Source organism: Zingiber officinale, chromosome 11B (genome assembly GCF_018446385.1).
Source record: "Zingiber officinale cultivar Zhangliang chromosome 11B, Zo_v1.1, whole genome shotgun sequence".
NCBI classification, from domain to species: Eukaryota; Viridiplantae; Streptophyta; class Magnoliopsida; order Zingiberales; family Zingiberaceae; genus Zingiber; species Zingiber officinale.
The window spans coordinates 20,216,938-20,232,282 of record NC_056007.1 but is presented as its reverse complement, the minus strand read 5'-3'; positions in this window follow the sequence as shown (position 1 = coordinate 20,232,282).

The following is a 15,345-nucleotide window of genomic DNA, read 5'->3' as shown; positions in this document are numbered from 1 at the left end:
AGAATTTAATTTAAATCGAATCTAGAGTATTCACACAACTCACTAGTTAACCTTGGAAAAAATACGACTTGGGACTCCTTACTACACGGGTTTTTTTAGTTTATGTGAGTTTCAATCTTTATCAATTTGGAGTGCCTTGTGACATGTAGAAAGGTTAACACCACACAACCAGAGCATGGTCGTGTGATCCATATGGATGTGCAACATTTCTAGAGAGTAAGTATAGGCTGGTCGTGTGATCTACATAGTCGTGAAGCATTTCTAGAGAGCAAGAACAGCTAGGTCGTGTGAGCCACACAGACGCGTATCTTTTAGAACTAAAGCAGAACTTGGCCATGTGAATCCACACGGTTGTGTCATCCTGGCCGAGAGGAAGAAGAAAGAGGTTGTGTGAAGGTCACACGGTCATGTCTCAAGCTGTGTGGTGCCCGTGCCCTGCTCTAAAAAAGGGGGGTTCTCCCCCTTTCTAGGGGAGGAAGTGTGTCCCCTTGGGGAGATCCATCTTGGTGTTGATCTCCACCTTCTCCGACCTTGATCTGACGATCCGAAGCCATCTCCATCTCCACATTGACTACAGAAGTTCAGGATTGGTTCCGAAGATCACACATTACCATTGGATAAGCATTTCTCTTCTCTTCTCTTCTCTTCAATTTAGGATTGAATGCTTGTAATATTTATGTCTCCAGATCTCTATCTTTGTTCCATAGAGTAGATCCATTATTCTAGGATTTAGGGAGTAATTTTGGTTTAATTTGATGTAAGAACTCATGGATATACCAATTTCTTATCTAGATGATGTTAGCATGTTTTATATCTATTTGATCTTATGTGAATTCATGTGTTTGGACTTAATATCATGTTTGATTGAATGTTTGTGATGCTTTTGATCCTCGGAGAGGACACCTAGATCGTTCTGAGGGACTCTAGTGATAGGTAGTTCTAATGGAATAGCTAGGGTGCATCTTGAAAGGTGAAGAGTCTCTTGGGGAAGGATGATTGGCAAGTAGAGTATGTGTTTCTGATGATAGCACCAAGGTAGCAGCTAGTGAAGAATGAAATCATGGAAATCATATCTATTTGATTGCTAGCAATGTAGATTTGAGTCCCTTCGCTTTCTTCTACATGAGAGAATTGATGACTTCCTATAAATATATGTTAATTGAGAATATGAATTGGTGAATCATGTTACATTGATGAATATCACAATGAAATCAAACTCCTAGAACACTCGCAAAAACCAAGTTCCTCATTTACTTTTCTATTGCTATGCCTTGTTTCTTTACTTAACACATTTCTTACCTCACTTGAAGCTCCTTTTCTAGTCAATCAACTTCAATTTACCAAAAACCTTAGTTGATCATCCAAAAAATTTGAAAGACTGTTAATTTTAAAACACATATTCTTCTTACTTACATAATATTTAGTCTATCTGACCTACCAAGACTTCTCCCCTTTTAGGTATCTAGTCTACTTGACCTCTGGGACTTCCTTACTTGCCAAAAGTTTGCAACTCTAGGACTTCTCCACTTGTTTAGATTTCACTCCTCTAGGATTTTTCATTTGCCTTGAGTTTACTCTTGCAATATTTGATCAACTGCCAAATTGTTAATCCCTCTTTATCTTTCCTTGACTTCAAACCTACCTAGAGTTAGTCTTCTAAGGTTTCCATATCCACCAATCATTTTGTCACCTTTGACCTTCCTAGACATTCCTTACTCATGCTTAACTTTATGTCAACCATGACCTACTAGGACTTCCAATCAACTGCCAAACATCCAATCTCCTAAACCCTATTAGAACTCCTTTCTTTACCAACTCCCATTTGGACTACTAACCAGTGTCAAGTGCCAAGCCTTTCTAAGCCTCTTGGAAATCTTGCTAACTCCCTATTGGAAATTATTCAACTTTGCCTAGAAGTTGATTGTATCAACAATCTCTATCTTTTTGATAACTATCAAACTCATTAATTAAATATAATCTTCCTTAAATATATTTATAAAACATATTGATTAAATATGAAAACCTTATTTGAACATGGTCATCCTTGACCAGATGTCGATTGCACGAATAATAGATTGATAGGAGCCTATTTAGTCATGATAAGAGGCTATTTTTTTTAACATAAAAAATATGCAATTGTTCATGGGGATTGGCTCAACCATTTTACTTTGTTGGGTTTAAGAAATTGATAATTGATATGGTCAGGATAATTTTTAAAAAATTAAATGACAATGTGAAATTTTCTTACATGTTTTTTTTGTTGGGATAATAATCTTCATGACCATTTAGGTAACTTAAAAATATTATAATTATCAATTTATTTTTATACAAAATAATCATTTCTTTATGTACTTTAAATAACTTCCTACGTTGAAAGTATAAAATCTTAAGTTATCCTTATCACATAAAAGTAACCTATGTTTCTAACTATATAAATAGTAGATCCAAATGGACATATTATTTAATTCAATTTAAAAGCTAATCAAGTCTTTGTCTCACATCCATCTTAATATTAAAGACATGATAATGGACACAAGGAAAGTTAGCATAACTATCCTCCTTATGTTATCCATTTTTATTATTCCAACAACCTCTAGAGAGCTTGCTCCTGCATCATCTTCTACAGAAATTGATTTTTTTGAATTACTATGTAAGTTATTAATATTATTTTCATACATTGTTTGAAAATATAAATCTCAAGGTATTGGAATGAAAGATGCTATGAAACTAAGTGACATTACATATTTAGATAATCGCCTTATCTTTATTGTTCCTAAATTTAAATCTCAATGTTTTTTTATAAAAGATATTTATTTATGTGTGTATGATTATCAAATTACAAATACTAAGAATACACATCTCTATTTATTAATATGCAGTTAACCAACTTGCTGAAATTGCGAAAAAAGGACAAGGCATCTTTTTCTCAAGGAATCAATTAATTGGAAATCGTAACATGCATTGTTGGCTTTGCTTGGATCCCCCTAGAAAGTATGATTAGTCATATCTATAAGAAATAATTATATCTTAAATAAAATACTTTTAAAAATATATAATTGAGGTATGTGCATGAATCATATTCAAGTGATCTGAGATAATATACTTAAAATTATTTTTTAAAATTAATAGAAATACTAAACCTACCAGAAATGAATATAAATTTTATAAAAACATTTAAATTAAAAATAAATTTATCATTTGAAAAATTATGGAAATTTTTATTAGTAAACTTAAGAATACACTAAACTATATTATAGTTTATATTAATATTAACTAAAGTAATGCTATAATAAAATATGCAATCATCAAGTAAATATGAAACAATTCAATTAATAAATTCTAACAATGCTTATAAGTATTAAGATTTGGGAACTATAGTCCCCACGAGGTTCCCAATTGGTTAAAGAGTGGCAGACTAGGTATAATGGGGCAAAGAAATAATTCCACGAGGGTGCATATCCTTTGGGAAAAAACCCCTCCCACCCCCTAACTGTAAGGAACTAGAGTGCTAAACATGCAAAAGTGCAGCGAAAAATATCTAGTTCCTCTAAACGATCTATGCAAAAGGAACATTATATATACTAAATTTTACATGAGAGGGTTGTACCTTTGATGTGAGTACTCGATCTCCTGACAGCTATGATCTTAGCACGATCACGTGTCTGTGCCTCTTTTGGTATCCACACAAACACAAGCAAATTGAGAAGACCAACACTCAAGGTTGTGCTAGCAACCCTCTAGTGAGTTTCGGCCAAAGAAAGGGAGGAGAGGAAGAAGAATGAAAAATCATCCTCAAAAATGAGAGAAAAATGCTTTTATACTTTATCCAATGACAATACTTAATGAGCATTAGTTCACTTAATGAGACTTAATGAGCATTAACACTCTATTAAGGCCATTTTGAAACTCTTCATTTTGAATTCAATTTTCTAAATTGAATGAATTTCAAAATTAACTCTTCATTAATCCTCTTTAGTGAATGAATTCACTTGAGTCTAACACAAGTCTACTTCGGATTAGATTGAATCCATATGGTTGTATTACTTGAGTCTAACTCGATGATTTTAATCCGGATATGTCAATCATCTCATAATTGACTCTTAGAATCAATACTAACACTAACCACTTGGTGGTCGGCTATAAGTTGACCCCGTGATTTAACTCCCTTCATATAACTTAGGGACTAGTTGTATGAGGCTCCAAGGGTGAGCATAATCATCTTTGTAATAAAAATATTTGGTACATATAATTTAGTGTAAAAATTATTGGTGCAATCGACCCAAGTTTGATCTGTACGATCATTATTTTGATGTGTGTATCAAAGAGTTTAAGTTAGACTTTCATATGTGTTTGATATGTGTGCTTAAGTCTTGCAGGACTTGGTGAAACACACAAGAGGAGCTTGGTGCAGCTAAGCTTGGGAAGCTCATCCTAGGGCTCGGATCCTTGAGTCGGTGAAGGATAGTGTAGAACACATCCGAGGGACCGCCAGACGAGAAGCAATAAAGTGGAGCCAAGGGAAGCGGACTTTAAGGTAATGTGAAGGATGGAACGGAGAGGAGCCGCGGGCTCGGGTGCATCTAAGGGACGAAGGCCGAGGAAGAGAGCTTCAAGAAGGCTACTCTGGAGAGGATGAGTGTGAGTGTGTAACCAGGACCAATCGACTGGTGGAAGTGACAATCGATTGGTCCAGTAGACTATGCAGTCGACTGGGAGCAAACAGAAGCATTCTATTCGTTCAGCCAGTAGCGACCAGTCGACTAGTAATTTTACCAGTCGACTGGTAAGTGACCGTTGGCAAACCGTTAAAGCTACGAAGTAGTCGTTGGCTACCTCCAATGGTAGCACCAGTTGACTGGTGGAAGTACCAATCGACTGGTGCCGAGATGAGTTGATATGTTGATCAACTCTCCCCTCTTATTTAAGGGAAGCTTTGGGGCATGAAGGAGGTTACTGATTATTGTCGAATCACTCCTTTGCCATTGTAAAAGGCTTCCAAGCCATTCTCTTCCTCCTAATCTAAGTCTTCATCTTGTAAGAGGAAGAGATATTTGTGAGAGGTTGTACTCCACCGAGAAGGAGTAAGATCTAGCCGGAGATTGTTGGGGACTGATCCACCGACGGATCAAGGGTTGGTTCACCTCAAGGACACATCGTGGAGTAGGAGTAAGCAATCTCTGAACCACATAAAGGATTTGTGTTAGCGTTTGTATTCTTGTTTGCTTTCATTGTTTTAGTTTTTATATTTTTGCTATGCACTAATGTTTTATGGAGAAGAAACCAACTTCGGGGTGACCTAGATACCCAACCCCTTTCTAGCCGACCACCGATCCCCAACAAGTGGTATTAGAGCAAGGAAGCTCTTCAACAAGCTAATTGCCAAAAAGAGCAACATCATCAAAATGTCCAGTTTAAGCATCCATCCACCCAAATTCGAAGGAGATTTCTCTTGGTGGAAGAAAAGAATGGAGGTATTTTTAGATACCAATTTTGATATAATGCTAATCATGAGAAGTGATTTTGAAGCACCTAAGGATGAACGTAATGAGACAATTGACATAACAAGATGGACCAAGAAGCAAAAGGAAGAGCATTTAGCAAACTCAAAGGCAATGCATCACCTACTAATTGTTCTTCCCCAACAAGAAGTGACTAGGATTGGAAACTACACAAGCGCCAAGGACTTGTGGGAAAGACTCATAGAGCTTCATGAAGGCACATCGGAGGCAAAGTTAGCAAGAAGAGACTTTCTCTGAACTCAACTCAACAACATTAAACTTGAAAAAGGAGAAAAGGTATCTTCACGTCATGCTAAAATTAAAGAAATTTTAAGTTGACTAACAAGTGTAGGTGAGAAACTCTCCAACCGGGACATTATGATGAATGTCATCAATGCTTTCCCAAGAAACTTGACATGGAGCTCAATTGTAGACTCGTTCTACATTTCAAAGGACCTAGAGAAGAGCTCTCTAGATGAATTCTTTTCAACACCAGAGCTTCATGAGACATGAGTTGAAGGGCTAGATGGAGAAATATCAAGAGGAGTAGCCCTTGTGGCAAACAAGGGAGAGGGGAAGAAGAAGAAAGTGTTAGGACCAAAAGGAGCTAGAGGGGGGGGGGGGGTGAATAGCTCGTCGCGTGCCCGGTGTTCGGCGTTGCTTGTTTCTTCAAAGATATGGCAGCGGAAAATACAGAAACAAATCACACAACGCTAACACAGTTGGTTTACTTGGTATCCACCTCACAAGAGGTGACTAGTCCAAGGATCCACACCAACACACACACCCTCCACTAATAAAACTCTCCTTTATGGTAACTACCAAAAGCGGAGAAGCCCTACAAGACTCAATACAAGAAGAGAGGAAAGAGATACAAGAAATACAAGTTTACAAGCTTACAATGAGTGCAAATCCCTAACCCTAGTTTCTTCTCCTTGCTTTGATCCGCCTCTTGACTTGGAAGAACCTCCAAGAACCTTCAAGAATTGGTGATCTCGAGCTTGAGAAGAACTGTGGAGGAGCTAGTGAAGATCAGAAATGAATCGGTGAAAAAGTGCCGAAGACAACGCTCGCCTGCGGCTCAAATACGACTCAACGGTCGGATCCCAATCGATTCGAAAACTCCCAATCGATCAGGGAGGCTTTGGATCGATTCACGGATCGATCCAGAGCGCCTCTGTGCTATGGAAAAACGCCTGGATCGATCCACGGATCGATCCAGCGCTTATCATGCGAAGCAGCAGCGTCCCAATCGATCGGCTGATCGATTGGGACCTCTGGATCGATCCACTGATCGATTCAGAGGCTCTCTGTTCGCTAGAAAAGGCCTGGATCGATCCACTGATCGATCCAGCTCTTGGTTTTTGCCCAAAACCAAGTCCCAAGCCTCTCAAACCAACATCCGGTCAACCTTGACCTGTTGGTACATCATACCTAGCATCTGGTCACTCCCTTGACCTGCCAGAAACCCCACCAAGTGTCTGGTCAATCCCTTTGACCCACTTGGACTTCCCAACACCAGATGTCTGATCATCCTTGATCCATCTGGATTTTCCCTTGCCTAGCTTCACTCACCAGGGCTTTCACCTAGCTTCACTCACTAGGATTTTCCATCTGCCTAGCTTCACTCACTAGGACTTTCACCTGGCTTCACTCACCAGGATTTCCTCCTGGCTTCACTCACCAGGGTTTTCCATTCTGCCTAGCTTCACTCACTAGGACTTTCACCTTGCTTCACTCACCAGAATTTCCTTCCAGTCAGGTATCCGATCACTTTTGACCTACTTGACTCTTCTTCATTCACACTGATCAGTCTCTGATCAGAACCTCCCCATATGAACAACTGCACCTGCATTGTCCATGTGTCTACATGTATTGTCAAACATCGAAACTATGACCAAGACTCAAGCTTGGTCAAACCAGTCAACCTTGACCTAAGGGATATTGCACCAACAATCTCCCCCTTTTTGATGTTTGACAATACCTTTAAGTTTGGACCATTCTGAGTTAAGCTAATCCCATAGCCTTAACTCCATTCATGCCAAAGTATGAATGTTGGTTCCCTTCATTCTCCCCCTATGACCTCCCCCATAGGTAATGAAGGTCTAACTTAAACCACACATTCTCCCCCTATTGGCACACATCAACCCATCTGTGAGCACACATCAACCCGTGCCTCAATTTTGGTCACACTTCAACAAATGCCCCATTGTTGAAAACTCTCCCCCTGAAGAGTTGCTCATCGTTGTTCACAACTTCACTCGTTGTGACCAACACGATAATGAAGGACCCATTCCCTTCCTTTTCAAACAATGCTCGCCCTGGAGCATTAACATTGTCTAATGACCCAAATGAAGGTCTCATACTCTTCATTTATCCTTAACCCTACATTCTTCCTCAATGTAGGCAAATGTCCATCCTTGAGCATTATCCACTTAACGGAAGGTTAACCACCTTCCAAGGTTCATGAAAAATAATTTTCATGCCTTTAAAGAGTCCCTCCCCCTAAAGACATGGTGGTAACTTCTGTCATTGCACCAACAATGACTTGGAATCCCTAATCCTTTAGGAAACCCAAATTTAGAAGCTTTGAGGTTCAAATATTCAAAATTTGAAACAAACCTCACCCTAGACTTCAATATAGTCTTCCTTAACCAATCCATCCTTGTTGTCAACACGAAAACACCCTTTTTATGTATACAAATATATTTTGAGGGGTTTGGAATGGTTACCTAGACTAACATAGGTTCAAAATGCTGAAATCAGGCCTTCCCAGCTAAAATCAGCAACTTGGATCGATTGGAGTTGGGTTCCAATCGATTGAACCTTGCTGAATCGATCCACTGATCGATTCATGCCTTGTGGATCGATCGGCTGATCGATCCAGCAAGCTTCTGTTCGTGAGAAGCTTGCTCTCAATCGATCGGTGGATCGATTGAGGTCTGATAGTTGCTGAAAAATGATTTCAGTCACCTTCAGAGGCCCCTAGAAAATTCTACAAAAATTCAAAAATCATGAAATTTCGTGTAGACATTGTTTAGGGTATAATTTATCATGGAAAAATAGTTTTCTATGAAAATACATCATATTTTCAAAGATTGACACAACCTTGAGAACTTGCAAAAACTTGAGCGTTTTCTTCAAGTTTTGTGTCTAACTATTCAATGGTGATTACTATCATAAGATAGCCTTCACCAAGGTTTTCCAAAAATATTTTAAAATAATTTTCAAAACCAATATCCCATCACATTCCTTGGGCTTAATGCACATGACTTGTACATTAGCTTTCTCAATGATGGGAAAACACATAACTATGTGTTTTGATGAACTTAAAACTCAAACGAATGCACTAAATCAGCATCTTGAGTTTTATTCATCTTCCTAACATCTCACTTGTATCTAATGTGCACTAAAACACATACAAGTCACCTTATAGTCCTTGTGAGATGTGAGATTTTGGTTTTGCCCTATTCTAGGGATCATGCATATCTATCTAGGCATTTTAGAGATATTAGACATCCACCTAGGATGTCACTTGTTAATAAGTGTTGTTAAATGCCATTTGTCCTTAATTACAAGGAATTAACCTTAATGCATGATTATGTTATTGCATACATCAAAAGGAAATAATTTTTCAAAAGAAAATGTCCTATAACTACATGATGTATGAATGTCATGACATGGTATTTTTGGATTTTTCATAATAAGACATGAATGCAAAAATAGACATGATGTCATGGCATATGATGGGCAAACAATCATGGCAAGGTTTAGCATAAATAAAATATACCTAGATTACCTACCTAAGTATCCTTAACCACTTAGCTAAACTCTAAATATACTACTTGTTTTAACTTTAAAAAGTTAACCTAGATTGCCCTAAATGCTTCACAGAAATGTCAAAACCTAAATTGACATTTCTATTTCTCTTGATTTGTTTATGCCACTTAAAAAAAATTAAGCATGTCCTCAAATGTCGGCATATTCCATTTTTCATCAAGAGTAATCACATAAACCAAGGCCTGGATTTCCTTAAATTTCCAAGAGAATACCAAAATCCTAACTTGGTGTTTCTCTAGGTTTTCTCAATTTATGCCATTTAAGATAAAATCAATTTTTCCACCATTAGGCACATTTTACTCTTTCAAAGAGTAAATAATAATTCCATTTCATTTTCAAAGGTTAACAAAAACCTTGAAAATGCTCCTTGAGTGTCAATTTCCTCAAAGTTAGGTTAACTACCCTTTTAATCGGAGTTGACACTCTCTAACCCATTTATGGGGTAGAGAAGATGCTCCTAGGAATCCAACACCTATTGGTGCTCCTTGGATGCTCTGGGTACTCACTAGGGATTACTTCCCTAGATACCTTCCTAGTGACCTTGTTGGGCTTCTTAGAAGCCTTGGTCACATTTTCTAGGTCAACTCTAGGGATAGCCTCCCTTGTGACCTTGTTAGTGACTTTCTTAGACTTCTTAGAAGTCTTAGTCACATTTATCGCAAAAATACTCTTAGGGATGACTTCCCTAGTATTCTTGGCTTGACCACTGGACCTAGGGTTTGTTCCATAACTATATGGAACTCTATGGTACGAGGGCACATCCTTCTTAGCCTTTGGTTTGTATCCCAACCCTCTATGGCCATTGGATGGCTTTGATTTTCCTAGCCCTAGGTATTGCTCATTTTGCCCTTGTAGGATATTTTCCATCCTTTTTAGGGTCTTTTCCATTTTATCAAGTCTTGACCTCAAGACTTGATTTTCTATCATTAAATCCTTAGGTTTTGGTCCATGAGCATTTTTGTTCTTGGGCATGTATCTATTATCCTTAGTGTTCCCGCCCAAGTGTCTATGTACCTTCCTAACCTTAGGTTGGGTAGTTTTGGCATGTAGGGCCACATGTTTTTCCTTAAAGCCCTCATGCTTTCTATTCTTATGGTAAATTGCATTAAAATGATAAAAATTAGAACTATCATCCTTTTTACCATAATGTAAAGGGTTAGGCTCAAGAAAAGATACCTTCTTCTTTACCTTGGAGGCTCCCCCTTGACTAGTGCCTCCTTGAGCCTTGACCATCTTCTTCCCCTTGGGGAATTGACTTTGGTAATGCCCCTTTTGATTGCAAGAGAAGCATATAATATGCTCCTTGCTTTTCTTTGTGTTGGGAATGGTCTCCTTGGGCTTCACCTTGCCCTTTTGTGCCACTTGGCCCTTCTTCTTGGCCAATTTAGGACACTTGCTCTTGTAGTGCCCATGTTCCCTACATTCAAAGCATATAATATGATTTTTATTATTAATTGAAATATTTATACCTTTGCTTGTAGGAATGACATCTTTTCCTTTGGATCCGGAGGTGGAAGCTTCCTCTTGATCGGACCTTGATTCCCCTCCATTTGATTTTTCTTGACTTGTGGAGATAGAATCTTCTTCCTCCTCTTCGTCTCTTGACCCGGAAGTAGAGGCTTCTCCTTCTTCTTGATCCGGCGTCACCAAGGATCGCTCCCCCTCAATCCTAGAGGTGGAGGCTTCATCATCTTGAATATGAAACAAAGGGTATGCTCTCTCCTTGTTCCCTTCGATGCATTCCCTTGAGGATGAAGCTTCTTCTTGGACTTCTTCTTCGGAGGTTGAGCATCTCTCAACCTTGGAGTCCTCCTCTTGGTCTTGCTCCAAAGAGTCACCCTCTCTGGATACTTCTTGCTCTTGTACAGTGGAGGGGATCTCTTCATGAAGCTTGGCCAATTTACTCCATAATTCCTTTGCATATTCAAATTCTCCAATTTTGCAAAGAATGGTGCTTGGCAATAGATTGACCAAAAGCTTGGTCACTTTATCATTTGCCTCGCACCTTTTGACTTGCTCTTGGCTCCACTTGCTCCTCTTGAGAACTTTGCCCTTTGAGTTTGTTGGAGCTTTGAAGCCTTCCATTAGAGCAAACCATTGCTCTATCTCCATCATAAGAAAATTTTCGATTCTTGATTTCCAAGAATCGAAGCTTTTGAATGTGTACGGTGGAGCCACCCTCGTGTCGAATCCGAGCCCATCTCGGAATTCCATTGTAGAAGTTGAGCTTTTGAATTTCTTTGACTTTGACAATTTTGCTTCAACTTCTTCACCCTCTAGCTCTTCTTATTGTGCTTGACCCTTCCGGCGATGATTCCGGTGAAGAGCGACCTGGCTCTGATACCACTTGTTAGGACCAAAAGGAGCTAGAGGGGGGGACGTGCCCGGTGTTCGGCGTTGCTTGTTTCTTCAAAGATATGGCAGCGAAAAATACAGAAACAAATCACACAACGCTAACACGGTTGGTTTACTTGGTATCCACCTCACAAGAGGTGACTAGTCCAAGGATCCACACCAACACACACACCCTCCACTAATAAAACTCTCCTTTATGATAACTACCAAAGGCAGAGAAGCCCTACAAGACTCAATACAAGAAGAGAGGAAAGGGATACAAGAAATACAAGCTTACAAGCTTACAATGAGTGCAAATCCCTAACCCTAGTTTCTTCTCCTTGCTTTGATCCGCCTCTTGACTTGGAAGAACCTCCAAGAACCTTCAAGAACTGGTGATCTCGAGCTTGAGAAGAACTGTGGAGGAGCTGGTGAAGATCTGAAATGAATCGGTGAAGAAGTGCCGAAGACAACGCTCGCCTGCGGCTCAAATACGACTCAACGGTCGGATCCCAATCGATTCGAAAACTCCCAATCGATTGGGGAGGCTTTGGATCGATTCACGGATCGATCCAGAGCGCCTCTATGCTCTGGAAAAATGCCTGGATCGATCCAGCGCTTATCGTGCGAAGCAGCAGCGTCCCAATCGATCGACTGATCGATTGGGACCTCTGGATCGATCCACTGATCGATTCAGAGGCTCTCTGTTCGCTAGAAAAGGCCTGGATCGATCCACTGATCGATCCAGCTCTTGGTTTTTTCCCAAAACCAAGTCCCAAGCCTCTCAAATCAACATCCGGTCAACCTTGACCTGTTGGTACATCATACCTAGCATCTGGTCACTCCCTTGACCTGCCAGAAACCCCACCAATTGTCCGGTCAATCCCTTTGACCCACTTGGACTTCCCAACACCAGATGTCTGATCATCCTTGATCCATCTGGATTTTCCCTTGCCTAGCTTCACTCACCAGGGCTTTCACCTAGCTTCACTCACTAGGATTTTCCATCTGCCTAGCTTCACTCACTAGGACTTTCACCTGGCTTCACTCACCAGGATTTCCACCTGGCTTCACTCACCAGGGTTTTCCATTCTGCCTAGCTTCACTCACTAGGACTTTCACATGGCTTCACTCACCAGGATTTCCTTCCAGTCAGGTATCCGATCACTTTTGACCTACTTGACTCTTCTTCATTCACACTGATCAGTCCCTGATCAGAACCTCCCCATATGAACAACTGCACCTGTATTGTCCATGTGTCTACATGTATTGTCAAATATCGAAACTATGACCAAGACTCAAGCTTGGTCAAACCAGTCAACCTTGACCTAAGGGATATTGCACCAACAGAAAGCTCCATCTCAATCATCTTCTGATTCTGAGGAGTCAAGTGCCTCAATGGATAGCGATCAAGAGGCATATATGGTAAGGAAGATGAGAAAAGCATTTAAATTTTTTTCTACTAACAAATCCCATGCTAGGAAAAATTCAAGAGGTAAGAGTAGAACTAGGAAGGTCATTTGCTATAATTGCCAAGGAGAAGGACACATGAGGGATGATTGCCCTCTTTTGAAGAAGAAAGAAGAAAAGAAGAAGGAAGAGGAGAAGAAGTCAAAAGAAAAATGGAAGAAGGTCAAAAACCTAAAAGCAACATGGGATGATCCATCGTCATCGGAAGAAGAAGAGCACCATGTGTCCCATTTTTCTCTAATGGGAATTGATGATGTTGCCTCCACCTCATCCGAAAGAGAAGAAGGAATGAGCTCAAGTGAAGATGAAGAAGGGCGCTCAAGTAAAGGGGGAGGTCAAACTTCGGATTCGGACTTCTCGGTAAGTGAGCTACATAATCTTCCTACCCATGTTTTAATTAAAATTATTGCAAGTACAAATGATGATTTGTTTAAAGCAAAAAAGAAAGAACAAATCTTTGAAAAATGATATTTGCATGGTTAAGGAAAAATTAGAATCCATGTGTTCTAAGGACAATGATATGCATGCTTCTTCTACAAATTCAAATGATTCATGTTTAGTATAAGAAAATAAGGTTTTAAGGAAAAAGGTAGAGTACCTTACCAATGCCCTTAGAAAATTTGAAATTGGATCCAAAACTTTAAATATGATCATTGGGAGTCAAAGGGCAAGTTTTAAGAAAAATGGGCTAGGATATAATGAACCCAACAATAAAAAGACCTATCATTGTCTACTTGCTAGGGGACAATCAAAAACTAAGACCATAGATAGAAAATGGATCCCCAAAGAATATTTGGTTAACCCAATTAGAAAGAACTTCTATTGGGTACCAAAATCAATTCTCAAGGGTTAGAGGATTTAGGGTCAAGTTAACCATGGAAATCATAATTTCAATTTTTTCCTATATAGTTGATTTGAGACGTTAAGGGGGAGCACTTAGCCTTGATAGAAATTTATGATAAAGAGCGATAAGTAGAGGTTACCTTTATTACATCTCACAATGACTTTCATTATTTTCTAACCATAAATGTGAGATGATAGGATGATACAAATAATTCACTTATGCTTATGGCATTTTGATGAGTTATGAAATGTATCAATTTTTAGAGATCATAGGCCAACTATGGGGAAAACAAATGTTTAATTAATGACCATCTTTCCCATAGATCATAGTTGGATATCTTAAATGTTTTGAAAACAATTCTATGTTTCACTTACTGTGTAATAGTTTTTTTAAAATATATGAACTCAAAACAAGGTTTAAAATTGATAAAAACTTTCATGTTTTCAAGGTTTTTGAGATTTGGACAAAATTTCAAAAATAATTTGATTTTCTATGAAAATATATTTTTCCTTGATAGATGACTTTAAAAAAAATATGTTTTCAAAAGTTCATGATTTTTCATATTTTCTAGAATTTTTTATGCATTTCTGAAGTTGGCTTCAAAATGCTGAAATTCGAATTGGGTTTATGCCAGTCGACTGCGACAGTTAGCAGGCACCTATTTTCTAGCACCTTCAAAAGCTAATTTTGGATATTTTTAAGTCCACATTGATACCTTGGTATATGTACTTGTTTGGTACAATTTTTGATGGTGTCAAAATGTAACGACCACCCTTCTTATCTATACTACTACTCTCTAAGGGCGACCGTTACTTATCTATTACTCTACTTACTAGTGTTACTTATGCTATTATTAGCAACACTTAAATTTATCACGGCTCCAGAGAAGTTCCTACCGAAAAATTTCGACAGAGTCTCCCCTGTACCGGTGACAATAATCATCAATACATGCACAATAAACCATCAGCCACATGCGGCTGATATATATACTTCACAACCACGCAATAATAAGACACAACAACTTAAAAAAAACTATTCTAGCAATAGCAAATGAATAAAGCTCCCACAGTGGGAAACAACCAAACTAACAATGCGGAATAGACTCAATTAGCAACATAAGAAAAATGAAACAACTCTTTAACAATCTCAACTTCTCTAATAACATTAAAGAAGGACTCTAAACAACTTCTTAGCCAAGTCCCGAGGCTTCCATAGTTCAACATCACACACATCCATCACGCATCCTCCTTGTCGCCTTCCTCTTTATACTTTAGCTTTTCCTTTATCTGTAGTAGGAGGAAAATAAATCTATAAGTGAAACACTTAGTAAGTACTAAACTATCTCACAAAAACTCGAAA